Source organism: Dermacentor silvarum, chromosome 10 (assembly GCF_013339745.2).
Source record: "Dermacentor silvarum isolate Dsil-2018 chromosome 10, BIME_Dsil_1.4, whole genome shotgun sequence".
NCBI classification, from domain to species: domain Eukaryota; kingdom Metazoa; phylum Arthropoda; class Arachnida; order Ixodida; family Ixodidae; genus Dermacentor; species Dermacentor silvarum.
Window position 1 is genome coordinate 128,430,245 of NC_051163.1, and position 23,414 is coordinate 128,453,658.

The window sequence follows — 23,414 nt, forward strand, 5'->3', positions numbered from 1 at the left end:
GTTTGTACGTGTATGACTTTGTATGCTTGAGTATTACCTTGCACATGATTGTCTTTTCCCTTAATTAAGTTTCACTGTGCGCATTGTAGCATTGTTTTGACATATTTGTGGCACCTTATATGTACATTTTCTTTTTTTATTTTTTTTACTGCCAACTGTATGGGTACCGCGGCCTCGTCAGGCCTTACCGCCTTTTGTCCCGGTCCCCTCTTTTCTTTGAAAAGAAGAATAAACTTCCCTTCACTTCACTTCACTAACTAGGACTACAGGGGACGCCCACGGGCTTGAAGACCACTCAATTATTCCCCGAGAAAGCATCTTTTCGACTTCCGTTTGAATAACTTGTCGCTCATGCAAGGACACCCGATATGGTCTCCGGTGAATCGGATGGGCGTCGCCAGTGTCAATGATGTGTTTCGCAATGGAAGTCTGACCTAAAGAGCGACCATCCAAGTCAAAAATGTCGCTGAATGAGGCGAGCAAACGACGTAACTGGTCGGCGTGCTGAGGCGCGAGATCAGGAGAAATCATGTTGGAGACGTCGGGTAAGGTAGTTGGTGAAGAAGGCGATGAAGTACCTTGAGACGACGTTTCAGTCGTCAAGGCCGAGAGGTGGTAGTCTTCGCAAGATGACAGCGTGCCTAAAGCAATGTCTTGCGGTAGAACGTGGCTGTATGGTGCGAAGTTCAGAATAGGCAGGCACGTAGAATTGTTCGTAACATTGACGGCAGTATGAGGAAGCGCAATGTTATGGGCCAGGGGACGTCCGAAATAGGAGAGACGATGTAATCGCCGTCAGGCAAAGGTGGGGAGGGCGAAAGAACGGCGCACGTCATAGCTTGGGGGGCAAGACGAATGTGCTCGGTTGAACACAATCTGCAGGAAACTTCCTCAGGAGGGTCAGAAGAGCAGGGCACATCGAGCTGAGCAAGTCCCGCGGAGCAATCAATCAACGCCGAATGCGCTGATAGAAAATCGAGACCCAAAATAACGTCGTGGGGACATTCTTCCAGAATAGTGAAAATGACAGAGGTCTGACGGCCGGCGACACTGACACGAGCAGCGCACATTCCTATGATGGCCGGCGTTCTGCCATCGGCGACCCGCACAACACAGGAAGCAGCAGGTGTGATCACTTTAGTCAGGCGTCGACGAAGATGGTCACTCATGACAGAGATGTGCGCGCCGGTATCAAAGCCGTCACAAGGACACCATCCACATACACCTGAAGTAAATTTCTATCCGTCGGCAGGGTCAGCAGAGGAATTTCAGTCCGGGTCGATGTAGCAGCGTCAACCCTCGGAGCTGCACCCGTCAGTTTTCCGACGAGCGCCGGTACATGGGCGACGGAGAACGGCGAAGAGTAGCTGGGCGAGGCAGGGGCCGTCGAGGCAGCGGCGTAGCCAGAAATTTTTTCGGGGGGGGGGGGGGGGGGGGTTCACCGGCCCGACCGGGGGGGGGGGGGGGGGTGCAAGCTTCTGCTTTCCTCTAGGTCACGTGATCGATAATAAATAGCGGTAGTGTAAGCAGACTCTATACATGTATATCACAGACATGGGACCGCCCCCCCCCCCCCCCTCGCGTGTGCTTGTGAAGAAATTAAGTAAAAAGTAAAGTAAGCTCAGTAATACAGTAAGTACGACAGGTACAGTGGGCGTTTCGAGCAACGGTCTCTCATCGCGCCACTGAATGGACCAGTGTTCGAAAACGCATCAACGACCCGTTCGATCGGAGAAGACATTATTCATTGTTAATTTCCGTTAAGCGTAGATGCCGTCGTCCTCGTCGGGGCGAAGTGCGTTTCACAAGTCAAGGACGGCTATGCGCGTGAAAATGCACGTGTGACCAGGCTATACCTACTCCCATAGCAATAGCTTGTTCGCTGCGTCTTTGCGCTAGAAAACTTAAATAGGCGCAAAAACGCGTAAGACGTTTTTCTTTTTTTCGAAGCTATTGTCGCCCTGCTCCCTCATACGAGAGGGTTGCATTTCCTGCGGCAAGTGCATGGGCCGCTGTGTCTTCCGCTGTGTGCGAGCGTGCAGCCGTCATTTGCCTTTACGTCAACAGATTCGAAATTGTACAGAATATTTCACCGCTCAGCACAGATATGGCATGCGTACGCATTTTAAGTAGTGCGTGCAACTCATTTCTGCTTCACTTACGCTGGTGCAAACAGGAAGCGGCCTTGTACCTCACAGAATCTCGACTGATTGGTGTACTAGTGATGCAGGAATGAACTCCGGTATTGTTCAGTGCATAGTACACATAACCAATTTCTCAGGACGCGTGAACTCCGACGAGAACTGTCAGCGCCTGCAACAAGAGTTTACTTACGCTGTACTGCGCACAGCAGTAATTCATGCTTGTCGGCTGTCTGTTTCGTGCATTCTATTGCGAGTCGGTGGAATTTCACTGCTGTCATCAACCCCTTCGTGTGTACATTGCTGGTTTGGGATTCCACAACAAAACAGCAACTACCAGCCTTCCGTAATTGCTGGTTTGGGATTCAACAACACAACAGTAATTACCAGCCTTCCGTAGGGGCGCAATCGCAAACAACAGACGTTTCTCGCGCAGACTAAGCCTAGGTTCACACTTGGAAAGCGGCAAGCGGACGGAAAGGCCAAAGCGGGCGGAAAGGCCGAAGCGGCCGGAAAATTTTTTCCGCCCCTGTCCAAGTTGTTCACATCTGTTTTGCTACCGCCGCGGCCGCCGCTGCCGTTTTCGTCCAGATCCATCTAGTCTGCGTACGTTTGTCGGCGTGGTGGCGCTCATTATTGCATTATTTCGAGCGGTATGTTCATTCTTTGACCCACGTACCGTCATCAAAAGTGATCATTTTACGCAACTTCGCGTGTCATCTGCGACCTTCGGTAATTTCCTCGTTGGCGTTCCGTAATTCTCCGCACACGGGCGCGGTAGCGCTGAGTCACAGGTTGGTGCCTAGGCGTGATAATATTTAATAGCTTTATTTACAAGTTGTAATAACATTTCATCATTTCGTATTGTCGGCGCCTCCAGGACACCAAAGGGGCAACGGGAACACCACAGCTAAAACCCGGGCTGGCCCTTGTGTTGGGGCTCGCCAAAGCCTGCGCGTCCTACGTGAGACCTACGCTCCCAATCTATCGTCGCGACGAGAAAAGCACCCCGCGACTTCTGCAACATACCGTACACGTGCGAGGAGAATTATGGAGCGCCAACGAGGAATCTGCCTAACTATTGTCTGCCATGGAAGTGGAAGAAGAAATGGCTTTTATAATTCTACCTACTTGTTTTCTAGAAATGGACAATAAATAAACGGAAGACGTGGACACCTCGGAAACGGCGGTGGTGGGTTCGCCTGGCTTTGCAAAAGCGCGAGAAGTTGGGTCACGCCAAGGCTTCGTTGCCGCACCTCCGGTTGCGCGACGTTGAATACTATCGCGAGTATTGCTGACAGTACGTTTTAGTGCCACTCTTGTCGTAGAGCAAGGGCTGGTTCTTGATCGCGTCGATCAGCATTACAGCCTACACTTTTGGTGCCATGGTTTTGGTGCCCGGTGCCATTTTACGACCGGTTGTTTACATGCTAGTGTAGCTTCCAGTGAAGCAGAACGACTTTCCGCCGCGTTTCCGCTTCGCCATGGCGAAAAATGAGACCGATTTGGCTCGCAGCCTGTATTTCTGCCTGTTTTGCCGCCTAGGCGGGCGGATTTTTGCAAGATTTTGCCGCTTCCTACAGCTTTGAGACCAAGTGTGAACGTAGCCTAATATCCTGCGCTAGCGCGGCCTAACCGGCACCTGAAGGGAAGCGGCGGAAATGTATACCGGAGATTTCGACCACCTGGGGTCTTTAACGTGCAACCTAAATATAAGTAAACGGGCGTCGAGCGTCTTCGCCATCTTCTAAAATGCGGCTGCCGCATTTGTTGCTTCATTTGTTGCGCATTTGTTGCTTCAGAATGCGGCCGCCACATTCTCGCCCAAAACTTCACAGAGTGTGAAAGCCTTGACAAACACCGTGACAGTTTTTTCCATATGCAGACATTATTCGCTGTAAATTACCAACCCAAACGGAAGCGCCCAGGAATTAAATTGTGATAGTAGCACCGGTTCCATGAATTATGTCAGCGCGAAGCGATGAAAACAAAGGGTGGGTAAGTAGGGGGGGGGGGGTGCGGAAAAAATTTCAGGGGGGGGTTCGAACCCCCCCAACCCCCCCCCCCTGGCTACGCCACTGCGTCGAGGAGAAGGCGAACGACTCTGCCGTGTATGTGGCGAGGCCTCAACAGGGTGGTAAGGCTCTGTGGGTTCTTCCGGCGGCGGGCGACTACCTGGTGAGCGATGGTCTGGTTGGAATACAGATCGAAATCAGCGTGTCCAGGTGTTGCGGCAGTGTCGAGAAATATGGCCAACACGTCGGCAGTTAAAGCAAATAGGCCTGTCATCTGGTGTTCGCCATTCCATTGGGTTACGGTAGGGCCGTGAGAGGTACTGGTTCCGCTGAGCCAGGACAGTCGTAGTAAAGGCGTCGGATCGGTTGATGGGGCAAACGGAGGGAACCCCAAGGTTCGCCAGCTCTTCGCGAACGACAGACTGGATTAGGGAAAATCGTCGGTCTAAAATCGTTCGGGGCATACGTCTGGGAGTTAACCGGCGATGCGGCCTCTATCTCTCGGCGAACGATGCGCACAATGCTTTCGGACGAGGTCGGCTGAGGCGCGGAATGGTCTTCGCACGATGATGTAGCGGCTGTATTCGGAAGACGGGTATACTGATGGACAATTCGACGGCCTTTAGCTTCTTCGAAACGCCTGCATTCACTTATGATGTCGTCGATGCTGGTGCAGTTCTTGTACACGAGCAGGTTAAAGGCGTCATCAGCTATGCCCTTCTGCACATGGTTCACCTTTTGATCTTCCGGCATTCGCTCGTCCACCTTGCGGCAAAGCGCAAGAACGTCCTGAATATACGCCACGTATGACTCGGTTGACGTCCGGGTGCGAGTTCCGAGTTCCCTCTTCGCGGCTCGTTGTCGCCCAACTGTCCTCCCGAAAAGGTCGCAGAGCTTTTTTTTACATTGCTCCCAACTCGTTAGCTCCTGTTCGTGTGTCTGAAACCAGACCCTTGCCGTGCCGTTCAAGTAGTAGATCAGATTGGCTAACATAACGGTCTGATCCCACCTGTTAATTTCGCTGACACGCTCGTACAGCCGGAGCCGATCTTCGAGGTCCAGGTTGTCGGTCCCCGTAAACGTGCCAGGGTTGCGGGGCTGAGCCAAGATGACGGTTGGCATGGTGGGCGCCGTTGTAGTCGCCGTTGTAGCCGCTTCGTCAGTCGGCATGGTGGTAACGGCCAGGCTACGTCCGCTTCGGAGCTCCGTCTCGCATGAGATGTACCCCGCACCTCCACCAAAATGTGACACAAGGATGAAAGTAACAGTAAAATCTATTTACAGGTGATATTACAAGAGACAGGCAGCGCAGGCAAGTCCCTAACGTTGTTGACTTCCGACCCCAGCTCGTGCCCTTCTTCTTCCACCTTGTTCCCAGCGTTGTAACAATATTTTGTTACGCTTAAAAAAACTCTCCATATTACAGGCAACATTCCAAATTTTGGATTGCACAGCAAGTTAAATGAAGAAAGTGAACAAAAAATTATGCAGTTCCAACGTACATTTGAGTGCTGATGGGAAACGAAGCTTTCTGAAGGGGTCAATTAAGTGTTATAAATGTATTCTTCTTTTGCGAGATGTTTTGCAGCATGGCGATGACGCGCCTGCCAACAAAATCAGGAATGACAGGGAAAAACCAAAACCCCTCCACCAGATTTCCTGGCCTTTCCCTAGCCTGAAGCGTGGGGAGCAATACTCCGGGACCCGAGGCTGGAGGTTCAACTTCGGGCCCTAAAACAGGCGAAGGTGGCTGTAAGGCATCGCCTGGTAGCCACCCCTCATTAAAGCCAATTTGACAAATTAAAATTGTTTCCTCCTCCTCCCGAACACGCGTCGCACGCGACCACGGACTGAACCGAGTTCGGAATCAGCCCAGGTGTACCATCGCCCAATCTCCAGGATCGGTGCACCTTACTCGGGAAGTAGGTAAGCCAAACAGACCCTCCAAACTCCGCAAAGCAAAGGTATAAGAAGCTTCGCCTTTTAAATATAATGATGCGCTTGAATGGGCACATCTGTTGCAGTGAGGATATGCTAGGCAGCGTTTGTGATATGAAATGGTGTAATTCTGTAGCCAATAGAGCCAACCGCCTCCGTAACTGCAGGTGCAGTTCCTGTGGTGCTACATATAGGCCGATTCCTCATAATCAGTGTTCTGTGTGTGAGCTCTTCGGGAAGAGGGGAGGCAGCAGCAGCCGACAACCTTCGGAACAGTTAATGAAACTGGGGCACACATTCGAGTATTCACTTGCTGAGCAACGTCGCGTTGCACTATCAAACTGTGCGCTCCGACTTTCTGAAGCAAGACAGTCACTGCGATTTGCATTGAAGTGGTAGCGCAGAACTATGCCAAACGTAACGCAGAAGCCACATTGAAAACACATAGTTCGCTTAAAATGAAGCCTTAAATGAGGTAGTGACAGAAATTGAATGCCAACTAAGGAGGCCTATTTTATGCACCTATTGAGATATTTTACGAGCAGTACCTCATTGCAAAAAGCGTGCACGAAAGTGCGCATAAGGAGAAATTCTTGTATGTTTAGCTTGTTACGTCATAAAGTTGCTACGGTGCATTGACAGTTAAAGACTTTTAGTGTACTTTACTGCTCGGTGGCAGTCCTGTAAAACTATTACAATAAACAAATCTATAGTAGTTTTACCGGCAAATAGTGGCAACTTGTTAGAGTATTGTCAGAATTCTGGACTCAAAAGAGAATTTTTCTGTGAGGAATTGCTGATAAGCGCCTCCACATTTTGAAGACTGATCTTTGAAGGTTTAGTAGGCGAAGCTGTGACGCGTTAGGCAGTGAAATAAGGTTTTGTAATATTTCTTCAAAAGAAGCTTTCCCATAGTTGAGAAAAACTTTGAAAACAAGGCACGCCACAGGAAAACGAATTTTCCTGCAAAAATATCTTGGGAAATCACGACCACATATAGGGAGAAATGGAGTAAGACGCCAAGAATTTGTAAAGCCATATCTGAAAGGCCATATCTGGCACACTTGGCGTTGCATTACTCTGAAGTGTATTACTGAAATGAAAGGCAACAGAAGAAGAAGAAAAAAGGCCATGTGTAATAACAATCCGAGAAGGGGCGGGTGTCCATAACTCTGTTGCACAATAACGCGAGGTTTATTAAGCAGCTCAGGCCCAACTCCGATGCATTGTATTCAATTACACGTAAAATGCAGAAACGCTTTTCTGTATTTTACGTGTAATCTTACGACGCCGTATGCAACAAATTAAATTTGTTGCATACTACAGAGAAAGTGGACTTCTATAGCGACTGGTAAGCGAAATTTTGATTTAAGAGATGCATTTGTTGTATAAGAATTGTTGAAAAATTTGAAAGTTTGAAAACATAGAAACACTAAGTATATAAATTTGCAACTGTGCACCAATAGTAAATACCACTGCTCTGTAATATGCGTCCGTTAAAACTTCCAAACAGGAAAAATGTGGTACATTATTCATAATGTACTTTATTATATTTAAAAATTTCTTACGATGTTTACAATGGTTTTGCGACAGTTGTACTGACAAATTAGTGGTGTGTGTGAGGTCCATCCTTATTTGGGTAATTTTGTCCGCTTTATATGTACTATTGGATGCGATAGGCGGAATTGTTATATCATTTTTTATTCCTAAGTTGTAAATTTGATTGTTTCATTTTCTGGAAATTTGCAATTTTCATCAATATTTATTGAAACATTGACGACCTAAATCAGAAGTCTGCCTCAGTCACTAGATTTTTTTTTCTTTTTTTCTTTTCGAAAAATTGGGCGGCTTGCACTAGTGGTGCAATGCTTGAGTAAACAGTGGAGCTGGTGATCGACCTACCTTTCTTCCAGGTTTTACTAGGCTTGGCTAAGTTTTGGTTGGAAATGCTGATTACTGCTCGGCACGGTATTCCAAATCGGCTCGCCGCCGACGCGCAGATTCTCGCTTGGTCGCACTACGCGCTTCAAGATGAGTGGCTTCTTCTTCGAGTGACCAGATCTTCATCGGTCATCCCATGTCAAGGCTGCATGTATTCGCCACACACTCAACGAGAGTTCTGCCACCGTCGTGGCGGCTCCCTCCGAGCTTTATCTCCGCGGTGGCGTCACGGCCAACCTGCGCTTCCGCACTGTGCACTGCTGCCAGTTTGGCAGCGGTGCGCAAGCAGTCGACAAGTTGGCTCACGCACCCGCTTTTCGCAGATTGGGCACGTTTCGCCAAGGTGCAAGGAGCCAAGGAACGACTGACTGCCGTCAAGGAACAGCGTAGCTTCATGTGCAGACGGGCCGAGATTTCATCTCGTTCGACACAGTCATCGCTGATTCAACAGTCCGGCTTCCCAGTTACTTGGCGCATCGCTGCACAGCCAACCAATCACCGTGGAAGGCCCGTACCTGTTGCCTTTATAACGGATGGCATTGCGAGTGGCAGCTCAGTTTGGCAGCGGTGCGCAAGCCGTCTACGAGTACGCTCACCCACCCGTTTTTCGCAGGTGAGACTTGCGCGTTGTTGAAATGGTAGTTACTTGTCCCATTTCTGCGCACTGCTGCCAAACTTTGACTGCATGTGTGCATGTAATCTCTAATAATGGCTGGCAATGCTAAGGAATTCATGATGGCTCTTGAAGACTTCAAACGGTAATAGAGATTGGAGTTGCGTAGTGTGAAGGACCGTGTTAAATGTTGTAGTGACACGTGTGACGAAACAAAGGCAATTGGTGCTCACGTGAAGGCACTTCGACAGGAAATTGGCGAGCTGATTAAGAAAAATGAAATCCTGCAAAATGAAAACAAGCGCTTAACGCGTGGTGTTGAAGAGCTGGAGCAGTACACCGGGTTAAATAACTTGGAAATAAAAGGCATCAAGTCAGACGGGAATCCTGTTGACATTGTAAGAAAATCGGTGACGTTCCTAAAGAATCAGTTGTTAGCCATGACATTGACACGTGTCACCGGATCCCAACGCGCATGCCAGGTGAGACCAATATCTTGGTTCGCTTTGTTCAGAGAGATAAGCGTCATGCGTTTCTTGCTAAGGCCAGGAAGCAAAAGTTAAATGACCAGCTCGGCGTAGTCTGGGACCGAAAGCGTTTATGTGAAGGAGCATCTTACGCAGACTAACAAACAGCTGCTTAGTGCCGCTATTGGCCGCAAGAAAGAAGTGGCATGGAAGTTGTCTGGATGAGCGGGGGCAAGGTTTTCGCGCGGGAAGATGAACACATGGTTGAAGTTAGGATTCAGGACCTGGCTGGTCTGGCAAAGATGACTAGATAATAACATTATTTAAGCAGCATGCTCAACATTGCTGACTTATCACGATGATTTTTCCGCCTGTCTGTACTAGATACAAAACTGAATACTTCAATTCTAGCCTTAAAAGTTCCAGTAAAATATATTACTCGGCTTTTCATATAAATATCCGTAGTATTAAAAACAAGCGCGACGATCTTGATTTATTTCTTGGGCCGCTGTCAGTGGAGCTTGATGTTATGCTTTTTTCTGAAACATGGTTTGGCACTGATGATGACGAGAGTTGCTTCGATGACTATACTTACCATGGTTTATCAAAGCCCCGTGGAAGAGGTGGTGGCCCTGCTGTATATGTTTAAAAATGTCATTCGCACTCTTTGGTTGGCGATGTTACAGTTACAAATCCCACCGTTTAGTGCTTAGCTATATCCTTAAAGAAGATAATCGTTGTTGCTATATATAGACCCCCTGAGGGTAACAAATCACAACTTTTTGAGTTCTTGGAAAGCGTTTTTACTTTCCTTGACTCCACTAAACTACCTATCATTTTAATGGGTCATTTAAACATAGACCTATTATCAGATGATTCTCATTCAAGGGAATTGCAGAGCCTCATTTCTTCTTACGCATGTATAAACTATATTACTTGGTCTACTAGGATAACTTGCAGCACGGCTACTTTATTGGATATTTGTATCTCAAATGCTCAGCTTCCACACACTGAATCCGGTCTATTATCTTTAGATATTAATTACCATCTGCCGATATTTTGTTTTACACCTCTCAGATGAAAACGAGTATCAAATAACATTATGCATATGACCAGGAATTTTAATGATGTTGCTCTCAACGAGTTTCGTAAACTCATCGAAGGTTCTAATTGGGAATCTATATACGAGATATCTGAAGTTATTATAGCATAATGTGAATTTATTGATATCTCCTTGACCCAATATAACGCAGCTTTCCCACTAATAGAGAGAAAAATGAATGTTAAGAAGTTTTAGAAGCCGTGGATGAACAAATCACTTTATGCAAGGATAATAAAGAAAAAGAAAATGTATCATGAGTTTTCTTCACAGAAGATATCTAGCTGTGCTTTCTCGATTTAACCAATTCAGAAATAAATTTAACAAAGACTTTTAAAAATGCTGAATCTAATTATTACATCCGCCATTTTTCTTGAATTCAAAATGATATGCGCAAAGTTTGGCGAGAGGTTAGTAACTTTAAAAACAAAACTAAATGCACACAACTTATAGTGAAATAACCACAGCTAATGGTAAATTAAGTGGCCGTGAGCTATCAAAGGCCCTGAATGACTACCGCAATAATGTTCGTTCACGAAATCTTGTTACGCAAACTCCGGCTGATAGTTTTATGGGCCTCACCACTACATTACTGATTTCTATAGTACTCGCACCAACAACCCCTCAAGAAGTAGCTACATTAATTTTTTCTTTAAAGAACGACGTATCCGCTGGCTATGATATTATATCAGAGTAATTCCCTTAAAGTGTGTATTCACCATTATATGCGATGTCTTGTCATACGTTATAAACCTTATGTTGTCAACAGATGTCTTTCCGGACAAATTAAAATTGGCTTGAGTGGTTCCAATATATAAAGGTGGTGACCTAAATAAACTGTCTGATTACCGACCTATTTCGGTATTACCTGTCCTATCAAACATTTTTGAATGCGTTAATAATTCTAGGATAGCCAATTTTCTGCATTAATACAATGCGATTGCGGATTCACAGTATGGCCAGGTTTAAAAAAAAATAGGTCCACGGAACAAGCGCTGTTAGTTGTTAAAAAGAAAATAATAGATAATATAAAACGTAAAAAATATACGCTTGACCTATTTTCAGATTTCTGCAAGGCCTTTGAACTTTTGCGTGCATCATGACATTCTCCTTAAGAAGCTTTGTTACTATGGGGTTCGCGGTATTGCGTTGAACCTGTTGAGAAGTTATCTGAGTAATAGGTCCCAATACGTGCGAACAAATAACATCTCCGATACACAAACAATAATGGATGGTGTCCCGCAGGAATCAATGCTAGGGCCATTATTATTCATTGCATATATCAATGACCTAGCCGATGTATATAATTCTCCAGATCTGGTAATGTACGCTGACATACATCTTTTATTTTCTTCCCGCTCATTAGCCGCCCTCCAAAGTATGGTTAACACTTATTTACTGAAGCTTCGTGATTGGTTACACGCAAATTAACTTAGTTTATTATAAATGAAACAAAATATATTTTCTTCAACACCGTAGAACGTTCTTCCATACAGATTCATTATGATAATACAAAAACAGTCAGGTTTCTTCTAAAAAATTTCTCGGCGCGTGGTTTTTGAAAGTCTTTCTTGGTCTGTACATATCTCAAAACTTGCTTCCGAACTGAGCAAAATTGTTCGTCTGCTTTTTAGGATTTCTAAACTCTTGCCTGTGGGGTTAAAGGTGTCAATGTATAACGCACTGTTTTTCTCAAAACTTTCAAATTGTAATCTTGTATGGGGTACGACTTCGCCTACAAATTACCATAAACTACTACTGCTACTAAAAAGATCCTTCCGTGCTATTGATGGCTATTAGACAGTTTTAGTTTAACGTTAGCGTAATAGCGGGGTTTTAGTATAGCGTGGTAGCGTAGTTTACGTGCAGGACGTTATTCCAATAAGCTTTAAATTTTGCATACATAGGGCACATAAGTGATAAGGGCTATATGTACGTGCGTCCGCAAAGTGCGAGAGGCAGCGCAATGGAAGCCAGGAGCGCGTTGTATTTTTAATTCCCACGTCCGCCGATCTGCAGCGAAACAGACAAGCAGTACAAGATGCGAACCATAGCCTCCGCAATCTTCCCGTCTCAGAGGCCATATGCCGTCGTCGCGCATATCTCCCGTCTTCACCGATAGGCGACGCTCGCATCTCGGAGAAAATTCCTCTTGTTAGGCTTAGGCGCGTTCGAAACGAGAAGCGATCTCGAAAATTCCTCAAGGTTATCCAAAATACTCTGTCGTCGAAGCGGCCAGAGACTAAGCGAAAGCCGTTTACACAGTGATTTGCTACGAATCAATCAATCAACTTTTATTTCCTTTGGATAGGAGGAGTACGGGACTAAAATCTTGAACAGCATGACGAGGTCTGGACCCCGTTAAAGTTGGCAAAACAGCAGGATGATGGTCAGTCATGCACGAAGAGTTCACATAAATCCTTCAAAAGTGAATGAAGTGAATTCTACAAAAACAACGCGAAATTCAGTTCGAAGCGGGCTACCGTGAGCGCCGCCATGTTGTACGTAAACTATGTAGAGCACGCAAACACGGTAACGTTAAATCTGAGAAATAGCGTGCGTACGGTAAACGGTATGGGTCAGTTAACGTTCTGCGCATGCGCATTAAATCCCGCTATTCCGGTAAGCCCGCTAATACGGTAAACACGCTATACTAAAACTGTCTATTATGGTGCACCACAAAAATTACGTACACAACCCTTGTTTGTTGAACATCGCATGCTACAAGCTGACCAAGTGTATTATCTACGGCAGTTACAACACATTCATCGAAAATGTTTGTACTCTGTTACTGTCAGGACTATAAATTATAACCTTCGTGAGGTAGAACTACGAGTTCCGCGAACGCGCACGAATTATGGTCGACAAAAGCTAAATTATCAAGTACCCAGAGCCCTCGACAAATATCCCTTTACTGATGATTTCTTTTTATCTGAAAATGTGTTCAAGAGAAACACAAAACGACGTTTGATTGAAGGTGCAATTCAAAGGTAAAAAATGTAATCCCCCGTAAGTTTATGTATATGTTTCTTCTCTATCTATCCTTGTTGCGGGCAAGTACTGTAGTCGCTTCTTTCATGTCTTAATTCACCAGTTATGTATGCATTGCATTTGTACGTGTATGACTTTGTATGCTTGAGTATTACTTTGCACACGTTTGTCTTTTTCCTAATTAAGTTCCACTGTGCGCACTGTAGCGTTGCTTTTGACATATTTGTCGTACCTTCTATGTACATTTTACTGCCAACTGTATGGGTACCGGGGCCTCGTCAGGCCTTACCGCCTTTTGTCCCGGACCACTCTTTTCTCTGAAAGGAAGAATAAAGTTAACTTCACTCTGCTTGCCAGGGCGTGGCTGGTCGAAACCTTGTGAGCCGCCACCAGAGGCGCCTGCTGCAGTCACGGACACCACCCGCGTTTGGCGCGAGCGCGGGGAAACGGGGGAACGCGGACGGCGTCAGCAGCAGCTCTGCGCGTTGCCTCGTTGGTGCTGCTACAATTTCTCTCTCTCTCTCGTTTTCTCTTTATCTCTCCCGAGCATAGCGCGCGCCGCGCGCATGTTCTCCTTCCCTCTCTTTGACGCCCCATGTCACGGCAACATGTGCACGACACGAAGAGGATGCAAAGCACACGCTGCTCCGTGAGGTCGTGGCTACGCAACGCGCCGTGACGTCATCGCCAAGGGCAGGTTTTGTTCGCAATACGTGGCGACAGACCTGGCGACAACCGCAATGCGACAAACCTTTGAAATTTGGTCCTCAGGCTGCTGAGGAAGATTCTTTGTCATTTCCCATTTCATAATAGCAACCTCAAGATAAACCTTCTTCAAGTTTTCACACATCTTCCACTGGAGCACCCTGGGCGTCACCATAATGCTCTCTGGGATGTGATAGCTGCGCGTGAACCCCGGTGCAAAAGCTTTGAAGACGCTTCCGCTCTTGCAGTTCTACTCCCTCTGTTGGAAATCGTGCTTGCGCGGCGCATCGAAGAGGACGAAGAGAGAGATGGGCTCGCGACCGGAAGAATGCTTACATTAGGCTTGTTACATTGAGTTCGCCAGGTTAGGACTGCTTAGGGCTCTGCGCTAATAAACCCAACAAAGAGTATTTTACCACATCGTATTTTTGGTGCCGAAACCTGGGAAGCCAGCCAGTGCCGTTGAACCTTGCGGCTTCGTCCGGGAGGGACATCTACAGCCAGACCGTCATGGAGCGCATCAAGAACAAGCGGAATTCTTACCGAGCGCAAAACACGCGGATGATTAACTGAGTGAACAAGATCATTCAATCAGGACAGTTCGACCTTTCTGCCCTTCGTGTCCTTCATAGCCGGTTATGGGCGGCGAAGTCGGCGTTGTCCGTGCTCAACTCCGAGTTGTAAACATTCATGACCGACGAGCAAGCTACAACAGATTGATTCCGTTATGGAATTTGAAGACGCTGCTACCAGCGCTTTGGCCTTGTTCGAACACAATATTGACATGCTGAAGGTTTCCTCCTCGACTCCGACAACTCATCCACCAACCGCGCCTCACGGGACCCAACCATCTGCTACCTCAACGAGCACGGCACGCTCACAAGGTGAGTTTTCGCGCCCGGTTACCGAAGTTAGAACTTATACGTTTCGACGGAACGATCACCCGATAGCAGCCGTTCTGGTATATGTTTCTTCACTTTGTTCATGAAAACCCGTGACTGTCCGACACGAATCGCTTTCATTACCTGGTTTTTTTCCTTGACGGAGCTGCTGCTCAAGCGATAGCCGGAATCCCAGTGACAGAATCAAGCTACAGCGACGCGCTTGAAATATTGAAACAGCGCTACGGCAACAGCAAGTTTATCGATCTCTTGGAAAACCTACGAATGCTAGGATCGCTAACATCTTCGGACAACGTTACAGCCTTGCGGAAGTTGTTCGACGGCATTCAACTCAACCGAAGAGGACTCGCAAAACTTGGGGTGAGCGCTTCATCTTACGCTTAGATGCTATGTGAAATACACCTGAAAGCTATACCTCAAGATATGGTAGTAGACTATTCCAAGCGCGAAAGCATCGAGTCCACTACGCCATCGGTAGGCACACGCTACAGTGAGGAATCATCTGAACAGGAGTTAGAGTGTCTGCTGAAATTTATTCTGGTAGAAGTCGAATATAGAGAGAAGTGCGCTCAGACTAGAACGCCAAGACTGAACGAAACACGTCCTAAACAGAATTCGAGCGTCAATATGTCGTCAACTCCTGTAGCAAGGGGGCTTCACAATAAGGCCGAAGTCTTAGCAGAACCATGTTTTTGTTCTGACACAAGATACCGAATGTCGCCATGGACGTTACAACGAACGGTACACAGCCTCGAATCCCTACGGAGATTCTCCTGCAGACGTTCCGTGCCTGGCTGACGACTCCGGCCCACTACTGATACGTCCGCGATGTTTTGAACAATGGCAGTCAGAACATTTATGTGGGAAGATGTCTGTAAGAAGCTCTACTTATCTCCCATGCGAGATATGGGTGTGGTGATTCGCACGTTTGGACGAGCTCGGTCACAGCATGCTCAGCGGGCTAAGGTAGTCAGCATAACACTTCAGAGTGAGCACGAGAATGTATCAATACAGATAGAAGCAATCGTTGTGCCGTTCATCTGCAAAAAAAATTATCGAAGTTCCGCCAGATAACCAGTTGTTCCGTGCCCTCGTCGCGGAGAGCAATGGTCACGCAGTGGTTTTCCGTGGCGTAACAGGTGAACCCGAAATGAGTCTTTTGATTGGTTCCGACCCGATGTGGAAGCTCATGCCGAATTGAAATGACGTGAAATGGGGTACAGGAAACTGATCTCTGGTAGCGATCAACACGAACATCGGATGGACTACTAAGAGCCCTTGTCGTTCAGAGAGAAAGTCAGTCGGTAAACGCGCAGTCATATGTTTGTTTTACGCGTAGACGCATACGAGAATGAATAGATTTCCTTCCCGTTGCAACGATTATGGGAAATGGAAGCCATTGGTATGGTGGATACGCCATCATCCAAACAAGAAGGAGACGTTAGGACGAAGTTTAATCAAATCATCAAATTTCAATAAGGTCGCTATGAAGTATCGCTCCCATGGAAATCAACTGGACCTGATATGACAGACAATCGCAAAAATGCGCTTTCACGGCTGCATTCGTTGGTTGGATGGCTTTCGTCGAACGATGAAGCCTTGGAAGCATATGGCCAAGCAGTCAGACATTACGAGAAGGATGGCCATGCGGAGAAGGTCAAGGACGTTCAAACATCACGAGAAAGCGTGCATTACATGCCCCATCATGAAGTCATTCGCGAGATATTCACTACTAGAAGACTGTGCGTTGTTTTCGACGAACAGGATCAAGCAGTCTAAATGAAAAACTTGAAAACGGACCGAACTTGAACGCTGGCCTTCTGAAGATGATAATCAGGTTTCGTTTGTACTTATTTGGACTTGCAGCGGACGTACAGAAGGCGTTACTTCAGATATCCATCAAGGAAGAAGACAGGGATGTGCTTCACTTCTTGCGGTTTGATTAAGTTCTCATCAAGAACAAACTGCTTCCACGGCTGGAGGAGATCAGGATGACTCGGGTGCCTTGCGGGACCGCTTCGAGTCCGTTTCCCCTATCGTTTACGCTTCAGTATCACTTCCACAACGTAGATTCGAAGTACTAATAAACAGCTGCTTAGCTCAAGGGATGCTTCTACGCGGACGATTTGGTATTTGATGCTTCAACACCACAGGAGATATCTCACTTGTACGAACAAACAACCCAGATCATGGAACTAGCAGGGATGAATATGTAGAAATGGTCAACTAACGACGACATGCTGCTACAGACACTGCGGAATAAAGAAGAAACATCAACGATGGAGCATATACTTTCGAAGTGATTCGGCCTACACTGGAATATGGAGCAAGACCCACTTTGTGTGAACCTTGACCCACTCCTAGAAATTATCAACAAAGGAAAGAGCACAAAGCGAACGAGCAACATGAAGAATTTTCGACCTGTTGGGGTTTTTGTCTCCATTCACAATCAGAGCCAAAATACTCTTTGAAGAGATATGGAAGCAAGGATTGTATTGGGTTTTGTCACTTGCGAAGGTTCTTGAAGATGATTAGAACAAGTTTGCTGCGAAGGATGAAGACATAAGAGGTCTTTAAAGAGGAGCTGATTGACCGAAGTCAAAACGGATGGAGCTCACTTACAGCTAAATGTCTTCACTGACGCGAGTCCTCAGGCGTCGCGAGTCCTCATATGGTGTCGTCGCATACCTAGAGGTTGAAGATATATCGAGCAACATCTATGTCCAACAGCTGCTCTCAAGAGATCGGGTCGATCCTATCAAGAGACGGACGATACCGCTTCATGAACTCGTTAGGGCTTGCCAGGGCACGCGGATCGCGACGTTCCTGCGAGAGACCCTACCAAAATGCGACGAATACTTCTGCTGGACAGATTCGAACATCTGCTTATGCTGGATTCGGTCATCACCCACTAAGTGAGAACCCTTTGTTCGCAGTCGAGTAATGGAAATTCAAGACCACACCAACCCGAGTCGCTGGGGTCACTGTGCTGGGAAAATCAACCCAGCCAATTTTCTAACAAGAGGTGTGTCAGCCTAGAACCTTTGCACAAATTCTTTATGGCGGCTTGGCCTCGAGTGGCTAATTACGCCCCAAGAAAGGTGGCCAATACAAGAACAGAGGTGCGATAACTCACCTGAGGTTTTCTTTCGTTGATAACTCAACGAAAGAAAACCAGCAGAAGAAGTGGTTCTGATGTCGCAGAGTAGGACTCCTGAACCTATATTAGATGTCACCAAATATAGTCGCTGGAAGACGGTTCTTAGAATCACGACATGGGTGAAGAGGTTCATTTACAATGGACAAGCACCTTCTAATACTAGAAGAGAAGGTCCGCTTTCTTCTAAGGAGATCACAGAAAGCGACGTTACGTGGCTGAGGATTTTACAAGCACAATGCTTTGGAAATGACATTGCTGCACTAACTACGAACAAAGCTCTCGACAAGATGTCGACCATACGAAACCTTCACCCTGTTCATGGATACCACGGTTATTATGAGGATCAAGACTCGCCTTGACAACGTAGCTGCTTCGGAAAACGTAAAGTGTCCTGTACCGGCAGATCATCGTTGTACGCTCCTCATCGTGGACAGCGAACATCGACGCCTTCTTCACAGTGTTGTCGGTGTTACACTCACCGAGTTGCGTGAGTTTTGGGTAGTGCGTGGTCGCGAAAGAGTTAAAAGTGTGCTTGGCCAGTGTGGTGTCTGTGCGAGTTTTCGTCTTAAACCGGCTTCCGCTCCTATAGCCCCGCTTCCGATCGACAGTTCCTCGAGGTCTGATCCATTTCAAGTAAGGGGCGTCGACTTCACTGGCGCAGTGTATGTGAAAGGAAACGATTCTTTGAAAGCAGTCATTGTAGCACTTACCTGTGCTGTACGGCGAGCTGTTCACTTAGAACTTTCCAGTGACGTGATTGTGAATTCTTTTTTATTGGCATTTCGTCGTTTTATTGCACGCCGTGGTTTGCCATGTGTCATTTACACTGACAATGCTTTAAGTTTTAACGCAGCCAGTGACGAACTTAAGCTGACATATGGACTTCTACGTAATCTCCAGGTGGAGAACTTTTGTGCATCTGGTAACATCAAATGGAAGTTCATTGGTGAGCGCGCTTCATGGTGGGGAGGCTTTTGGGAAAGAATGATTCGAACAGTTAATAAATGACTCAGGAAAACACTAGGAAAATGATGATTCAGCTTCGAACAGCTCCACGCTTTACTAACAGAGGTCGAGGCAGTGATAAACTCTAGACCGCTCACATACATTTCTGATGATGCTGCCGAAGCGGAAGTACTAACTCCTTCGTACTTTTTGTCAGGTAGACGTCTCATTGCCTTTGCACAAGCGCAAGTTAGCGAGAATTCGGGAGGTCGCACAGACACACTGCTCGCCTAGAGATGTAGACCACAAAAACTAAACGACTTTTGGCAGCGCTGGTAAAAAGAATACATCTTGACACTGAAAATCTCCCACAGAAGGTCACAGAAACTCGACAACAGTTTAAAGAATGATGACGTTGTCATTATCCGAGATGACAAAGTACCCATTACCTTGTGGAAATTAGGTAAGGTTGTTAAAATCTTTACGGGGAGCGATGGGTACGTCTGAGCATGCAAAGTCCGACTAGCAGACGAGACGGAGCTCACGAGACCGGTTCAACTTCTTTATCCTCTGGAACGGTGCAAGTGACATTGTTGGCCATGGAGGCTGTTGGAAATCGTGCTTGCGTGGCGCATCGACGAGGACGAAGAGAGCAATGGGCTCGCGACAGGCAGAATACTGACGTTAGGCTTGTTACCTTGAGTTCGCCATGTTAGGACGCCCTGTCGCTCTGCGCCAATAAACCCGGCAAAGTGCCCAGAAATGAGATTCTTGCTGTCCTGAGTTAAAACTTCTGTACTTGACAAAACAGCGTTAACTACGCCACGTTTCCTTGGTATTGTTGTTATGATTCATTTACAAAGGAATAATTGGGGAAAAGAAAGTATGCAGAATTAGTAGCGCGAACACTGTAACAGAAGTGAAATGAATAGGGAAAACTGGGGATATGGGGTGCGGGCACACACGGAACTGTCGTTTATGCTCCGGAGAGAGCACTACCCTTCCCTCACATTCAAAAGATCCGATCGCACCAAACAGAATGCCGTTCAAAGTGACATTCCTTTAATCGATTAGTATAGTGTACGGTATGGGCATCATATGCTTATTTATGCCTAGGCCCTTGGTATTTAGAAAGTACACAGACGCTTATATGGAATAAGGCAAAGTCAACGAGATATCTAATATTTATAATCTGCATAAATAAAGATCGCCGCCAATTGTATATACTCGTGAAAGTTTGAGTTGATGCCATGGCACATTGCACACGAGTCAAATATCGGAACTGCACATCTACTTGGAGCCGGTTCTACATATCGCTGCTAACATAGACAATCTATAAAAGCCTCTGTGATTCCTCTGGGTAAGCTGCAGCTATCATTTCCCTATGTTATTAGCATTAGGCGTAACTGCAATAATAAATTACTACTATAAAGGTTATTAAGTTTCCATCATGTCTTTTAAGATAACGTCTCGATGTAATGTAAAACAAAAATTACTGCAGAACCCGTCCCACGATGAATTTCAGCGTCAATGCGGTTTGCATTGGAGTGTTGCAGCGCCGCACGATATCGGCACTACCGAAACTGATCATTTGTGAGGCGTGTATCATTCCGACCTCCTCTCTCTCGCTTCCGTCTGAACGCACTGCAACACCTGCTGTGCCGCTTCGAAAATAGTACGTATCACATCTTTGAACATAAATTTAAACAGAACTTTTTGGAAATAGTATGACGTGGGCTCGATTCCACCCCGCACCAGAGAAATTTTAAAAGATTATTTTTCTATCATTGAACAGTCAATAACCCCCGTATTTATAAATGCATCTTGAAGCCCATACTTAACTTGACCTGAATGACGCCTGGGATGAACGTGCCCATGACGCTCATTGCGTTAACTACGGCGCATTCAGGACAGGCGTCATTTAAATCAAGTCAAGCATGGGCTTCAAGTTAACTAGCGTTTATGAATACATAGCTAAGACATATTGGACGGACGTTTAGTTTTGAAAACGTTTCCTTCAGCACAACACATACCCAGTGAACCAAGCTGGCGTCAAATACAATAATTGGTGAATGCTATAGACAATCTTGAGCACATACAGTGACCCAAGTTGACGTTAGGTTCACTGAAGAGCGTCACATTCCCAGCGGCCCTGTAACCCAAGTTGGCGTGAAAGGGGTTAATAGAAGAGCAGCTCACAACAAGTGTCACCTACCAAGTAAGTCTAGTTGGACAGACGCTTGGTTTCGAACACGGTTCCCTCAGCGGAGCAGTCCAATAATCTACCTATTAGGCCATTGGCTACCCAATTATCCAAGTTGGCGTGAACGATATTTATTGCTGACAAAATGGCAAGCAGGCTGACAAACGCACCGTAAAGTTTGTGAAGTTCTCATCGCATTATTATTTATTTAAACACTAATGCCGAAATGATTGCTTTAATGGGTAACCGGAACTTGTTTGAGAGCGCGAAGATAAACCTCGTAAACAAGGGGCAACGCTCGAGGAGTTTCGTAGCCGCTTTCTTGCGGCGGATGAAGGCCGGCGGGAGGCTTGTGCTCGATATCGAAACAACCAGCAATGCAGCCTGCGTCAGAGTCAAGAACTTTTGCTCGCACTCGACCGGAAAGGGGCCTTCGATAACATCTCTCACGAGGCCATTCTCAAGGGCCTGAACGAGATCAGCTGCGGGGAGCGCATCTTTAATTACGTCAAATCGTTCCTGACGGGCCGGACTGCAACCATCAGAATAGGCCAGACTCGATCGCATACGATCGACGTGCCAAACAAAGGAACGCCGCAAGGGGCGATAGTCTTCCCGATTCTCCTTAATGTCGTGATGCTAGCGCTGACCAAATAGCTGCGGAAGATCCCGGACCTAGGCTTACGCCCTGTACGCAGACGACATCAAGCTGTGGGCCACCAAGGGCTCCCTCGCGCGAAAGGAGGCGACCCTTCAGGAGGCCGCGACGGCCGTGGAGAGATTTGCGGCAGCGAGCGAGATGCGTTGTGCGCCCCAGAAGTCCGAGTTGATCCGGGTGCACAGCAGAGGAATCTACAAGTTCCCCGGCCCTACCGAACTCTATCTAGAGGGTCAGAAGATCACGGAAAGCATTAAGACTAGGATTCTGGGTTTTTGGATCCCGAGGAACCTCAAGTGCTCCCACACCATCCAAACCCTAAGGTCCACCACCAACCAGATCTTGCAGATCATCAAACGAATAACAAGAAGCAGCAATGGAATGCGAGAAGAGGACACGCTCCGCCTCGTCCAGGCTCTGGTGATCAGCAGAGTAACGTATAGCATGCCGTATCACTAACACTCGCGAGAGATCCGACCAAGAACAAGTCGATGCCATCATTAGAGGCGCGTACAAAACGGCCATGGGTCTCCCAGTCACCACCTCAAACGAGAAGTTAGCAGCCCTCGGGATCCACAACACCTTCGCTGAGCTGTCGGACGCGGTTATGGCTTCGGAAAAACTCAGACTACAGAACACGGCGGTGGGCAGAGCCTTCCTCCACCGGACCGGAACGGCAACGGAGTTTCGTGCCTTCGATGCGCAACGATCACTCCCGCCCGAGGTCAGAAGCAAGATCAAGGCGAACCCAATACCGAAGCACATGAGTCATGAACTCCACGAACGACGACCCAAGGCTCGCGTCGTCAGACAGCGCCGACAATTCAAGGGTGACCCGTACGTAACGCATGTGGACGTGGTTGCGTACCCTGCAGGGGTCCTCTTCGCGGTAGCCGCCGTGAACGGGAGACAACTCCTTCACCCTCGCGGCCTCTGTCATGGCAGAGACCCCAGCTGCGGCTGAGCCACTGCGCTTGCAATAAAGCTACAAGGGCAGGGAAGTTCATGTCGTTACCGACTCGCAACAGACCTGCCAACTTTTCCAACGGACGAACACCGCTGCTGGAGGCTCAGATTCTAGGCCCGAGGCTGCAAGAATCCCATGAAATCACGTGGATTCCCGATCACGCGCGACTGGAGGGGAACGAAAGGGCGAACGCCTTAGCTCGAGCGCTAATGAACCAAGCGGGGAAAAACCAATCATCAATTGGTTTACTTTCGTGCCCCTGCCATCCAATTACTACGACTAACTCAAGATGCGGCGACTCAAGCGCAGGATTCATCCTCCCCCTCACAAAAAGCTCAGCAGTGAAGAGGCAGTAGCTCTGACTTATTCAAACTAACACATTCGCAAACCTACACAGATACAGCAAAATGAACCCACAAACATATCGCGGCATCGGCCCCTGGTGCGGCGAGAGACGCCCTACACTCTTTCACATCTCGTGGGGGTGCGGGGGAAAATTCAACACTTAAAGACCCCTAGCACGTCATTTGAGCGGTGGGAGGTACAGCTGACTGGCGATACCCTGGCGGGACAAGAAGCTCTCGTCCAGTAAGTAGGTCGAGCAGCCATGGCCAGTGGAGTCCTGGAATGAGGAAACCACCCACTCGACCTCAAGATCAACGACCTCCA